Source organism: Talpa europaea, assembly GCF_964194135.1.
Source record: "Talpa europaea genome assembly, chromosome: 4".
In the NCBI taxonomy this organism is placed as follows: Eukaryota; Metazoa; Chordata; class Mammalia; order Eulipotyphla; family Talpidae; genus Talpa; species Talpa europaea.
The window spans coordinates 72067145-72079571 of record NC_140070.1 but is presented as its reverse complement, the minus strand read 5'-3'; positions in this window follow the sequence as shown (position 1 = coordinate 72079571).

Sequence of the window (12427 nt, the reverse complement as noted above, 5' to 3'; positions counted from 1 at the left end):
CATTTGTAGAGATATGGATGGAAATGAAAGGGATTATTCTAAGCAAAGTGAGCCATAAGAGTGATAAATACTGATGATTTCACTTCTATGTGGAATTTAAAGAAACCAAAGGATCAAACAAAGATAAACCTTAAGACTAACCTTGAAAACAGACCATAGCTCTGAAGCATTCAGAAAGGGAAGAGGCAGAGGGAGAAAAGGGAAAATGCGGGTCGGAAAGCATGGGCGTTTGGTGGAGTGTGGTGGAGGATGGGCACTTTGGTGGCAGATAAACAATGGTGTCCACACCTGAGAAAAGAAATCCTATAATATGAAAAAAATAAACTCAGATATTTAAAATATAAGATAAATAAATAATAGGAAAAATACTGCCTCATTTATTAGCATGTTATTTGAAATTATTGCTATTTGGCTCTTGAGAGGAGTTTACATTATTAGCATGGACCCCTAAAGAATGGAATTTGCATCCTTTATAAAAATAAATAAATTATTTAAAAAAAAGACTCCAGTGAGCTCTCTATTCCCTTCTTCTGGGTGAGGACGCAATGAGATAGCTGAGACCCTCAAGAGGAACTTCACCCAACATGCCAGTTCCATGATCTTGCACTTCCAGTAGGGGACACATGTCTGTCTCTGTAAAACTGCCTATTGCTTCGGTCGGTCGCATGTTCTGCTCCCCGCTCTGTCTCTGGTGAATTCTCTCATCCTCCCGTGGCTCTGGCCTGTACCCCAGTTCTTGTATAAATAAGTAAATATTAAAAAAAATAAAAAATAACTGCCTAGTGCATGGTATTCTGTTACAGTAGAAAAAAACTGCAACAACAACAAAAAGCAACAGAAAGTGATATTCCTCTGGATGGCTCGCAAATATTTTATATCTGGACAATTGTTAACCAAATATATGTATCCTTTTTTCCAAATGTAAAGCATACATTAGAACTTTTTTTTTTAGATTTATTTATTTATTTATTTATACAAGCACTGGGTACAGTCAGAAGCACGGGAGGGGGCCTCCCCCATGGCGCAGTGGTTGAGTGCTGGGTTGTGAAGCTGCCTGCAGCCTCTGCAGCGCGGTTCGATCCCCGGCTGCTCCCCGGCCACCTGAGGAGTGTCCCACATGGCTCACAGACCTCTCCTGCCACCCGCTGCTCCCCTCAGCAGTGTACTTCGGTCCCTCTGCCTGCTCTGCTCCCCACTCTGGCTCTGGTGAATTCTCTCACCCTCCCGCACTTCTGACTGTACCCAGTGCTGTATAAATAAATAAATAAATAAATAAATAAATAAATAAATAAATAAACAAATAAATAAATAAATAAATCTTTAAAAAAAAAAAAAAAGAAGAAGCACAGGAGGGTGAGACAATTCACCATAGCAGGGAACAGAACAGGCAGACTGACGAAATACACTGCTGAGGGGAGCAGTGGGCGCGGCAGGAGAGGTCTCCGCGCCATATAGGACCCATGCTGGGCTGCCAGGGACCAAACCGACACTGCAGAGCTGCGGGCAGCTTCGCAGCCTAGCGCTGAACCACTGCGCCACCAGGGAGGCCCATTAGAACTCTTTAAATGTAACATGTTTTCAGCTATTGTGAAAAAAAATTACCATAGACCCATTTTCTTGTTATTCTTTATACTTTGAAGACACAGACAAGAAATATACTAAAGCACCACAAAGATAAATAGAGCTATTATCAATTTTTCAGAAATTCCATCTGCATTTTTTAGATAAGGTCAATAAACATATCCCTATTTTTTTAATTTATTTCTATTATTATTGCATAAAGGCTAAAAAAATTTACTGAAAGCAAATGCTCTCCCAATGTATTAGCGTCTCAAAAGAATTCTTATTAAACAATAAGGAAATAAACACTCTAAAGTTTGCAAGAAGTGATTTGTGCAATTAAACTTAAAAAATAAAAATATGGGCCTCCCCGGTGGTGCAGCGGTTGAGCGCTGGGTTGCGAAGCTGCCCACAGCCTCTGCAGCGCCGGTTCGATCCCCGGTCACCGGGTGAGGGTCCCGCATGGCGCACAGACCTCTCCTGCCGCCCGCTGCTCCCCTCAGCAGTGTACTCTGTCAGTCTGCCTGCTCTGCTCTCTACTCTGACTCTGGTGAATTCTCTCACCCTCCGGCACTTCTGACTGTACCCAGTGCTTGTATAAATAAATAAATAAATAAATCTTTAAAAAAAAAAAAAAAAGACAGAAAAGAACCAAACCTACAGCACAAATAATTTTAAATAAATAAATAATAAAAATATTACAAATATTTACAGTGACATACAGGATAATTGTTAATTCTGTAAAACATTATTTGCCAAATTTAAATATGAATTAGCCCACAGAATATATGAAAATTAAATTTTCTCTGATGTCACAGTAAAAACTAAGCAAGGTTTTTATTTCTGCATTTTAACTCCAATTATAGTCTCACTAATAACTAATTCACAGTAGAGAATCCTGAATTCCTCAAATACACCTGCCATTCAAAATCCTGGGCTGATAACCTTCCCTCTTACTCTGCTCATAATAATTGCAACAATAAATTGTATTTCTCTTTAATTGATTGCTTCTGAACCAAAATTAAAATTATTTGAGCCTATTATCTCTTTTTCCAATACACCTTTATACATTTTACCTGCTAACTTTTACATTTACCAAAATTATTCAACTATCTCTTGAGTTTAAACATTTTATGCACTTCTTTCACCCCCTCTTTCTTGCATTCACCAAGTACTTTATGTTTTACAATAGTAATGACTCCACAATGGTTAACCCCAATTGCCTTTCAGTTTTAGCAAACTGTGTGTTCTCTGTTGGATTTAGTGTTCTTCATCACACATTGCTCTTTTCCCTCACTTTCTCCTTTAAAAAATTTCCCCACTCATCTACAGTTGCTTCATAATAAACTACCATATTATATGATGTTTCTCTTCTCCACCCCCCTACTCTACTCCTCAGCCCACTTTTACCATATCTATTGGTTTCTCTTTCATCACTTGTTTCTCTAAACCTGGATAATTCAATTTATTCCTGCCTTCAGTTTTATTTTTTCTTTTTATCTCTGAGATGCTGAATATTACTTCTATGTGATGATTCAGACACCACTCTATCTAGATCTTTATATCAGCCTTTCCATCTGCTGCATATCTTCTTTCATTTCCATGCCCTGCTGTCATTTCAGACTAATCTAAAATCTAACTTAACAATCTCTTTATAAAATTAATTCTTACCTGCCGCGGACCAGCCCAGCAGTGGCGGGAGATCGAGACAATCTCGGGGTTGAATGAGAATGAGCAAAAGGTGATCGAAGGAATTAGGGCGAGGGACAAGAAAGAATGACACACAGACACACTCAAGGGAGAGTGAAAATCTGAGTGCACTTTATTGCAAGCAATCTTCTCTTTTTATACATTTTTACAGTAATTGCTTCATTGTGTTTTGCACAGAATATGGTTAATCATTTATCAAGGCATACGTGCACATTGTGTCACATATCATTACATATTGCTTATTATTTATCAAGAAATCAAGTACAAATCAAGAACATTTCATATTCTACTCTCCATACTGGAGGCTCATTCTAGAACATCTGAATTATGATTATATTTTTATTATTACGTTATTATTATATTTTCCATATACTATTATTTATTCTTATACCTTTGTTTGGCTATATTATTTACTAAGTAATAGAATCTGTTTCCATAGTTGCATTCCTTTACTATGAGCCTAGTTACTGGTAATGAGTAACAACATATTTTGGTGGTGCCTTAACAACGCCCAGGCCTAATTGTTCCAGTTATTCTTCATGGATGAAAAGGTGGGAACCAAATTCCCCTCGGGGACTGCGCCTGTCTTAGGTTGTCAGAACTCACTTTCTGATCTTACCCGTCATTGACTGTCCAGTCCAGCGCACAGGGGCAGGGGCTGATTATGCCAAGATAGCACAGCCACCTGATATTAATGCGAAATTGTGGCAATTGTTACATTGCTCTCAGGAGCCGCCACACTTACTTCTTATTCCTGTTGTCCAAAATTTGCACCATTTTCTGAGATATTATCTTAACCACTACATTTTCCTTACTTTCATATTCGGATAATAGATCTTATCTACTTTTTACTTAACTCCTCACATATCTCTCTCTTACTTTCCATCACATTGTTCCCCTTTGAATTTCCTGGACTCCCAGACCCTGTACTGTGCACCCCAGTCTCATTCTTGATGCTCACCCCACTATTGCATATTACAAGATTATTCCTAGAAGCCCTACCCTTTCTTTACCCACCAATTCCAGATAGCCTGCCTTTGATCACCAACCTCTTGATAATATTGCCAAAATTAAACTTTCTAGACTCACACAGTAGAAACACAAGCATGTCTGCCATCACAAAGGGCCACAACTCTACACATCACTGTCCTCAGATCACATTGTCAATAGTTTCTTGAAAACTGGAACTCTAAGCGAAACAAATATAATGAATCACGTCTTCACATAATGTAGTTTAGTTCAATGTCATTTGGGATTGATTTTTTTCCTCATCACCATTATAAAGAAACATTGAACAAAACAGTATTATTTGAGGAACTACTATAAGCTTTGCATGCACCATATCTCAGCATTTAAATATCTTTATTTTCAATCTTGATGTATCTGTCATAGTGTTCAAGATATATTATCTAAGAAATATTCCTGAACTTGGCTCCATAAAATATTCCTAGTCATAATGGAATGCAAATTCACCTTCCTCTGAACTACTCTAGTTCTTATTGAATTGGACACCTACATGGTTCTTTTAGTGCAGGCTTATATTGTTACTCATATACTGTATATAAAATATCATTACCTATTTACAAGAACTTATTATATTAACACTTTAGACCAAAATATTTCCATTATTATAAACCATAATAGAATGCTTATATTGCTATGGAAGTAAAACAACTGTAATGGAAATAACATTTGGAAAATAAGTATCATACTAATCACCCTTTTAACCCTTAAAAATAATTTATCTCATTTAGTCTTCATTTAAGGAAAACACTATTTCATCACTTTTTGTAGATGAAAAAAAATTTTCACATTTGTAGAAAGTTCATACAATTAGAAAGGATGGAACTAATATTTACATCAAAAAGTTATTTCTTTTATATCAAAAATTGTTTCTTTTCTAGTAATTTTTCTGTGAAACACTAAATAATAATAAATTTACAATTTATTCAAATAATTTTATATTATTTACTATTTAGATCTATCATTATCTACTTGTCCATAAATCCACCAGTGTGAGATAATCAGCTTTATGTATAATTTTGCTAATTTAACTTCAATCTTTTTTCTATTTAAGTATTTATTTTAATAAAGCTCACCATGCTATATACAGTATTGTATCTTCCTTTTTAATTTTAATAGTCTTTTACACCTATATACTATGCTATCATGCTGATATAATTTGTTTGATTCTTGGAAATTTAGGTTTGTCGATGATGTAGCAGATATAAAAGTACCAGAAGTATTTTATGACACATATACTGCTTTTTATAACTTTGGGTTGTGTCTTCCAATCAGACAACTTAAAAACAGGTTATTCCAAGGATCATGTTTTATATACAAAGCCATATCTTATCCTTTGTTATTCTCTCATCTGTCATTAGACTTTAGTTAGTACTGTGGCAGTCACAATTAATGAGCCATCACAATTAGTGGCACACTGCCTTAGAGAGATGAGGGTTGTTAATCTACATCTGTGATTCTCTAATTCAAGTGTGCAGTGGAGTCCATCTTCTGTATTTCTGATTCAATTGATCAGAGAAAGAATTTTTGTACCAGTGTCCCAATGTTGCTGTTTATACAGGGACTGCACTTTGAGTGCCTTTGTTCTAAAAGACTTAATTGCAGAAAAATTATGATAAGCCCTAAGTGTCTCTAAAATCCAAGTTTCTCAGTCATCCTAAACTTAATTACATTGGGTTTCATCAACTTAGAATAATAAATCAAACTAGTAACACAAAAACAACTTCTTTTTCTCTTGATGCTTTTCATTTTTAGACATTTGTCTTTTTGTCTTTGTTTTCCCTCATATCACATTCAATATTCCTGCCCCACTGACTCCATTTATTTATGACACTGAAACACAGTCCTGGCTAATGACCAAAAAATATTTTCAGGGCTCTATACTCATCCCTGAATACTTTTCTAATCTGGGACTCCCCAACAACCCACATACTACTTTTGTGGAATTTAGTACATTTTAATTCTATTAATCATTTCTATGCATGTTTCATTACTCTCTTCCAAATGCTTCAGTATGTCTTAATAATTTTTGCTCCTGAAATATCTTATTCAAAATAGCCATCTGATAAGTATTAATTCAGCAATCATTTATTAGACTTAGAGGGGGCTGGAGGAAAAGAATATATAGCTGATGGAATACTATGTTCCATTTCTATAAGGAAAGTGTATCATTTAAATCATTTTTCCATGTACAGAACAGATTCTTTTCATTTGCCATACAATGAGCTTTGCTTACTAAGGAAAAAAAAAACACATATTTCAGGATGGTAACTTCTATTATGTAACTCTCAACAAGTAGAACTTTTTCACTTATATAGAGTTTCATATTTAATTGTTGATACTGAAACATTTTCTAATAGCATTCCTTTTTAAGAATTCATCATCTATAAAGTTTAATTAGGTCTAATAGCTTACAAGAAAAATTAATATATCAGTATACACATGCATTTCCTTATGGTATCACCTGAAATATTCCAAATTTAGACAAGGAACACTCATACAATTTATTGGAATTTTACAAAATCATAATGCTTCATTGCTTTCAAGACATCTTATTATTTTATTTCATTTATTTCAATATTCCCATTTAGTAAAGAAGATTGACATTATAACCTCAAATTGCAAGTGAAAAGATTGAGGTTATTATTTCACCAATATCTACAAAGAATTCATACAACTTGACAAGAATACAAATAACCCAATCAATAATTGGGCAAAAGAGAGAAATACAGATACTTCTTTAAAGAAGACAGCAGATGGCCAACAAGTACATGAACAAAAAGCTTATCATAGTTTATCATCAAGGAAATGCAAATCAAAACTACAATGAGATACTAACTCACATCTATGAAAATGGTGTGTATCAAAAAAGACCAGAAACAATAAGTTTTGGTGAGGATATGGAGAAAAAGGGACCCTCATACCTACACTGTTGGTGGGAATGTAACTAGTCCAGGCCCCATGGAAAACAGTATTATGTTTCTTAAAATCTTAACAAAAGATTTACCATAAAATCCAGCTACTACACTCCTAGGAATCTACCCAAAGAATGCAAAGACACTTACTGAATGTGATGTTGGCACTCCTATGTTCTCTGCTGCACTATTGACAATGACCAAGTTATGGAAGCAAACTAAATGCCCAAAGACATATGTGTAGATTAAGAAATATATATATATATTTATATTATATATATAATATAAATATATATATATTTATGTCCCACATAAAAATGTGGGACACAGTAGGATCAGTTCAATTATTTATTCTGCACAGATGAAAAAAAATGAGAGTTTAAGATTTGCCACTAACAACTGAACTAGGATTTGTGACTAAGTTTATCAATTATTGCCCTGCTCCCAATTTTATTTTGCTCCAAATTTGTGATAGCTTCTCTCATTTGAATATTAATAAAGAAACTATGTTGACACTTTAAGGTGATGTTCAAAGGTCTCTGACTGAAATGATAGCTCGCTCAACATGATGATTGTTTTCTTTTTAAAATTTAGATCCATGGTTCAAGCAACATGATCTCACCAGAAATTATCACAAGCACTTTTCTTCTAAAATACCTCACATTTAATGATGAATGTTGTACTTAGTGGTCAAAGTTAAATCTAATTTTTCATGTCTTTTTTTTAAAGATCCATCTATTTATGCATACAAGAACTAGGGTACAAACCAGAGGTGCGGGGGGAGTGGGGGTGGATGTGTGTGATAGGTTTCACCAGAGAGAGTGAGGAGCAGAACTGGCAGATCTACTGAAATACATGCTGAGGGGAGCAACAGGGTGAGGCAGGAGAGGTCTGCAGTGCCAGGTTGGTTGCTCCCTGGCAGGCTGAGGATGGACACATGCCTCAGTGGCTGGCTACAGCCTGACAGCTCTGTCTTTAATCCCTGTGCCACCAGGGAGGCCATAATTTTTCATGTCTTAAGCATTAGAAATAGGGATACACAGCTTTGACCAAAAGAATGAATTTTTTTTTTCATTTCAAGCAGATATTTTATATATTCTCCATTTAAAGTTCAAAATTTATAAACAAAGCTGGTTGTAGAATAAATTTAAAGAGTAAAAGTGTTTCAGCCAAAGATTTTTCATTACCATTGGGTAGCTATTCAAAAATAAATTATTTATTGATGTTAATTTCATATCCATAAAAATAGCTGTAATTTCTAAAACACATATTTGCTGAAAAGATGCAATAAGACATGACAGGCTTTAAGTTTTTAAATGCTATAAAAATAATGAAAAGTAAAATTGGTCATACATTATTAGACATGTTTTCCTCTAGAATTGGTACTCAAGATGAAGAGATTGTGTGCTTTCATCTTGCAAATAAATAATGCACTGACTTACTTCATTAAAGATTGCACAGTGAATTTAATAAAGACTTTAGAGTATCTTCTAATGCAATAGAAACTCAATTTTCTACTTACTGTGTTAAGACAGAATTCAGAAGAAACATCCTTTACAAATTTGTCTTTCCGTCTCCCATAAGTGATTCAAGTAAACCAAAAATACTCTTTGGAATGCTTCATTTCATCTAGATGACCCTCAGCTGGCATGACTTGTAAATCATTGAAAACATAGGAAAGCAAAACCTTTTCATGGGAATGCTAGGTGTCCACATCGGACACTAAAAATTCAGCCTGATTTGCAGTTGTTCACTGACTTCAACAAATACTTCTCTGCATTTCTCATGTGTCAAGAACTTTGTCATGCTTCAAGAATATTTTATAGAGCAAGATAAATTTTGCTCTTAAGATGGCAAATGATACATTCTATTGGAATGTATCATTTAAAGTAGATTTTTGATTGAGAAAGGAAATGCAAGTCAATTGAAGAATGAATAGCAAGGTCATTTAGCATAACCTGAGAGGTTTGCCCAGTCTTCCTGAGACAGAATCATTTGCTCTTAGACTTCAAGAATGAGTTGCAGCTACTTTGGGGGGGAAAAAATGGAACAAAGTACAGAGAACATTCCTGAGAAAGAAGCAGCAGTGAAGGTGTAATTTTGAGAGGAGATATTTGGCAGAGAATAGTGGATTTGAAAGTTATTCTTGATTATAAGGTAACAAAGCCAGGGGAATAAAGATTTTGTAGGTGGAGTGTACAAAATAAGTCCTAATAAAGATTCAGCATTGATAAGCAAATATGTTTAGGAAAAGGATCAGCATGAATAAAGGGCTGAGAGCCTCTGCAGCACAAGTTTGATCCCCACATGCACTGCTGCTCCCCTCAGCAGTACATTTCAGTCAGGCTGCCTGTTCTGCTCCCCCTTTCTGGTGAATCCTCTCACCAACCCCCTCTGGCCTGTACCCCAGCTCTTGTATGCATAAATAAATAAATCTTTTTAAAAAGGGGGGCTGAAAAGTATGGTCAGAGACTGATTACAAAAGATGGAGCTTGCGGGTGTTTGGGAGGATAAACAAGAGTATGGTAGGTGAGGGGTGGGATCAAAATAGTTCAAAGCTACAAGAAAATAAGTATCAGATCATTGTTGGTGGCACTAGAGACATTGGAGAGAGCAGTGTCTGTTGAATACTTCAAGTATTAAGGGGTCCACAGAAGGCAAACAGATAGGAGTGCTTTACTGGGTGGTGAGAAAGGGAAGAAAAAGTAGGCAAGACAAACTGGGCCCCAAACACAAGAATGAATAAAAAAGTAAGAGGGAACTGAGGTGGGTTTAAATCCCTCCATTTACCAACTGTTCTTCAGAAACATTATTGTTTTAAAACTCAGATCTTTAATTGTAAAATACTGACATGATGAAATTTTAAAGTTTCTTATGAAAAGTTATGAGATAATAGAAGTAAAGTAATAGCATGGCTCACGAACATAGAAATCATTATATACCTTAAAAATATCCTAGATGCTCTCATGATCACTAATATATCATTATCAACTTCTATTATGAAGAAGAGGAAGAGAAAGCAAATGGATGGGCTTTTGTTTTGCTTTGTAAAATAGGAAGGATTTGCAATTGTTTCTATACTATGAAAGAGGGAGTGAAGATTTAAAAAAAAGAGTGGAAGATCACCTAATAAGTATAGAATCACCTGTGAAGTTCATTGGCAAAATATCGTAATAAAGTTCATAATGTGGACAGGCAAGCCATCAGTTTGGCTTTCATATGTTCTTGCTACAACACATAAAATTAAGACAGAGCAATGAATTTTGATTCTATTTATCTATTGAGCTCATTGACTGCTTCTGATCATGCATGTACATATCACTGTTCATCAATATTTTTAAAAAATTACTATGTATTTCTTGCATCATTGGAAACATAGTACATGGAATTTCTATTAGAAATTATTTGTTCAAAATTGTGGCTATCTTTTGATTTAAAAAAATTTAAATTGCTGAACACATTTTAATTATTTTCTACATGCCAGGAACATTTTTGAGTGCTGGATATATTTCAAGTTAACATTACTTCAAGGCAATAATGGCATCCTAAATATTGTAGTCATTAATATCCAACTCCAATCACTCTTAGAATCACTTAGAAATCTTCCTCAAGCGTTTCCATAAAATCTTTGCCATCCTGCTTGTGTTAACTCTAATAATTCATTTAGAGAGCTTAAAAATAAGCTTTTTAATCCATGGTGACAAAGATAATAGAAAATGTAAGATTCCTTCATGCAGTTTAACTAGTTTTTTCTACTTGATACTTTTTTGTCTTCAGAGCAAGTTACTAGGATGAAGAAGCATGTCACTTTATAGTAAAGAAGGCACTAGAATGGATACACACAATGTGCTAAATATGAGTGATATACATTTATTTGTAATTTTAGATGTTATTTTAATTATTATGGTGATTGTAGTATCCTTTTAGGGACTGATAAATACAAAATACTGAGACAGCTAGTATTAATTGGAAAACGGGTCGCTTAGCCCCAGTTACAAAAAAATTTGACTTACACACTTCTAATAGTCAAGTCAAAATATCTGAACCAAATTCACTTCTATACAAAGGAAATTTCTACAAGTTTACTGAGATTTTTCTCAAGATTGGCATATAGACAATTCTAAAAAAAATGTTGGGAAAAGAACTCTCAAGTTGGCAGTATATACTGGCATGTGCCTCATCCTGCTGACAGTCATTTCATTTTGAGATTCTTACAAGAAAAAAAGATAGTTCAATAGTTTCCAAGTTTAAATAATTATAACATTACATCCTTTCAAAGAAAAGTTAGGACATTATTTGGGAGTAAAAATTTTAGTTAGGATTTCTCCCTTCTTTCTCCCACCTATTCAACAGGCAAAAAAAATACAGCATCGTATAAATAAATAAACACACATACCACAGAAATCAAAGACATGAGTCTGTGCCAAAACTCATTGAAAACACACAATATCTGGATTTTTAAAAATTCCACTCTAGAGACATGAGGTAAATTAATGGCATACCAGCTAATGTCTAACTCTAGAAATGCAAGAAGGTAAGGAGATAAAATCTACTCAATAGGAAAATGTCAGTTCCTCTATTTTTCTTCAGTAGAAAATGGAGTAAAGAAGTGGTTTTTAATAAAAATGCTTATATTATTTAGAAGAGCAGATAAGAGAGGGACACTAGGATTAGGAAATAGACACTAATATTCGAGTACCTGGTATGTGCCAGGCAGTATATTTTGCATCTTTAGAATTTTTTTTTTCATTTAAGTGATCCCATTTAAATAGCACAACATAGTAAGATTGATGTTTATTTATATATATATATATATATATATATATATATATGAGAAAACCAAGATTATGAGACTTTCCTTCACTTATGCCATATTGGGTAGTGGCTGAGGTATAATTCAAAGCTTGACTTGTCAGCTACAGTCTGCATATCATCCATTAGAGATACACTGCTTCCCCACCACAGGCAAATCTGTAACAAAACAACTATAAAAACTGTATGGAAGTGCACAAAAAAAAAAGTGCTAGCATTAAATTAAAACTTTTTATCTAAAAATGTATCTTCACCACTTTTAATCTAGGATTATTTGTTTGCTAATGTGACTATTTTATGAGAAACCATGACAAATTAATCAATTATGAGCTCATTCTTTTTGCATGTGAGACTTTAAAAAAAATGAACACTTTTGGCAGAGTGATAATGAGAATCTCTCTCACCTT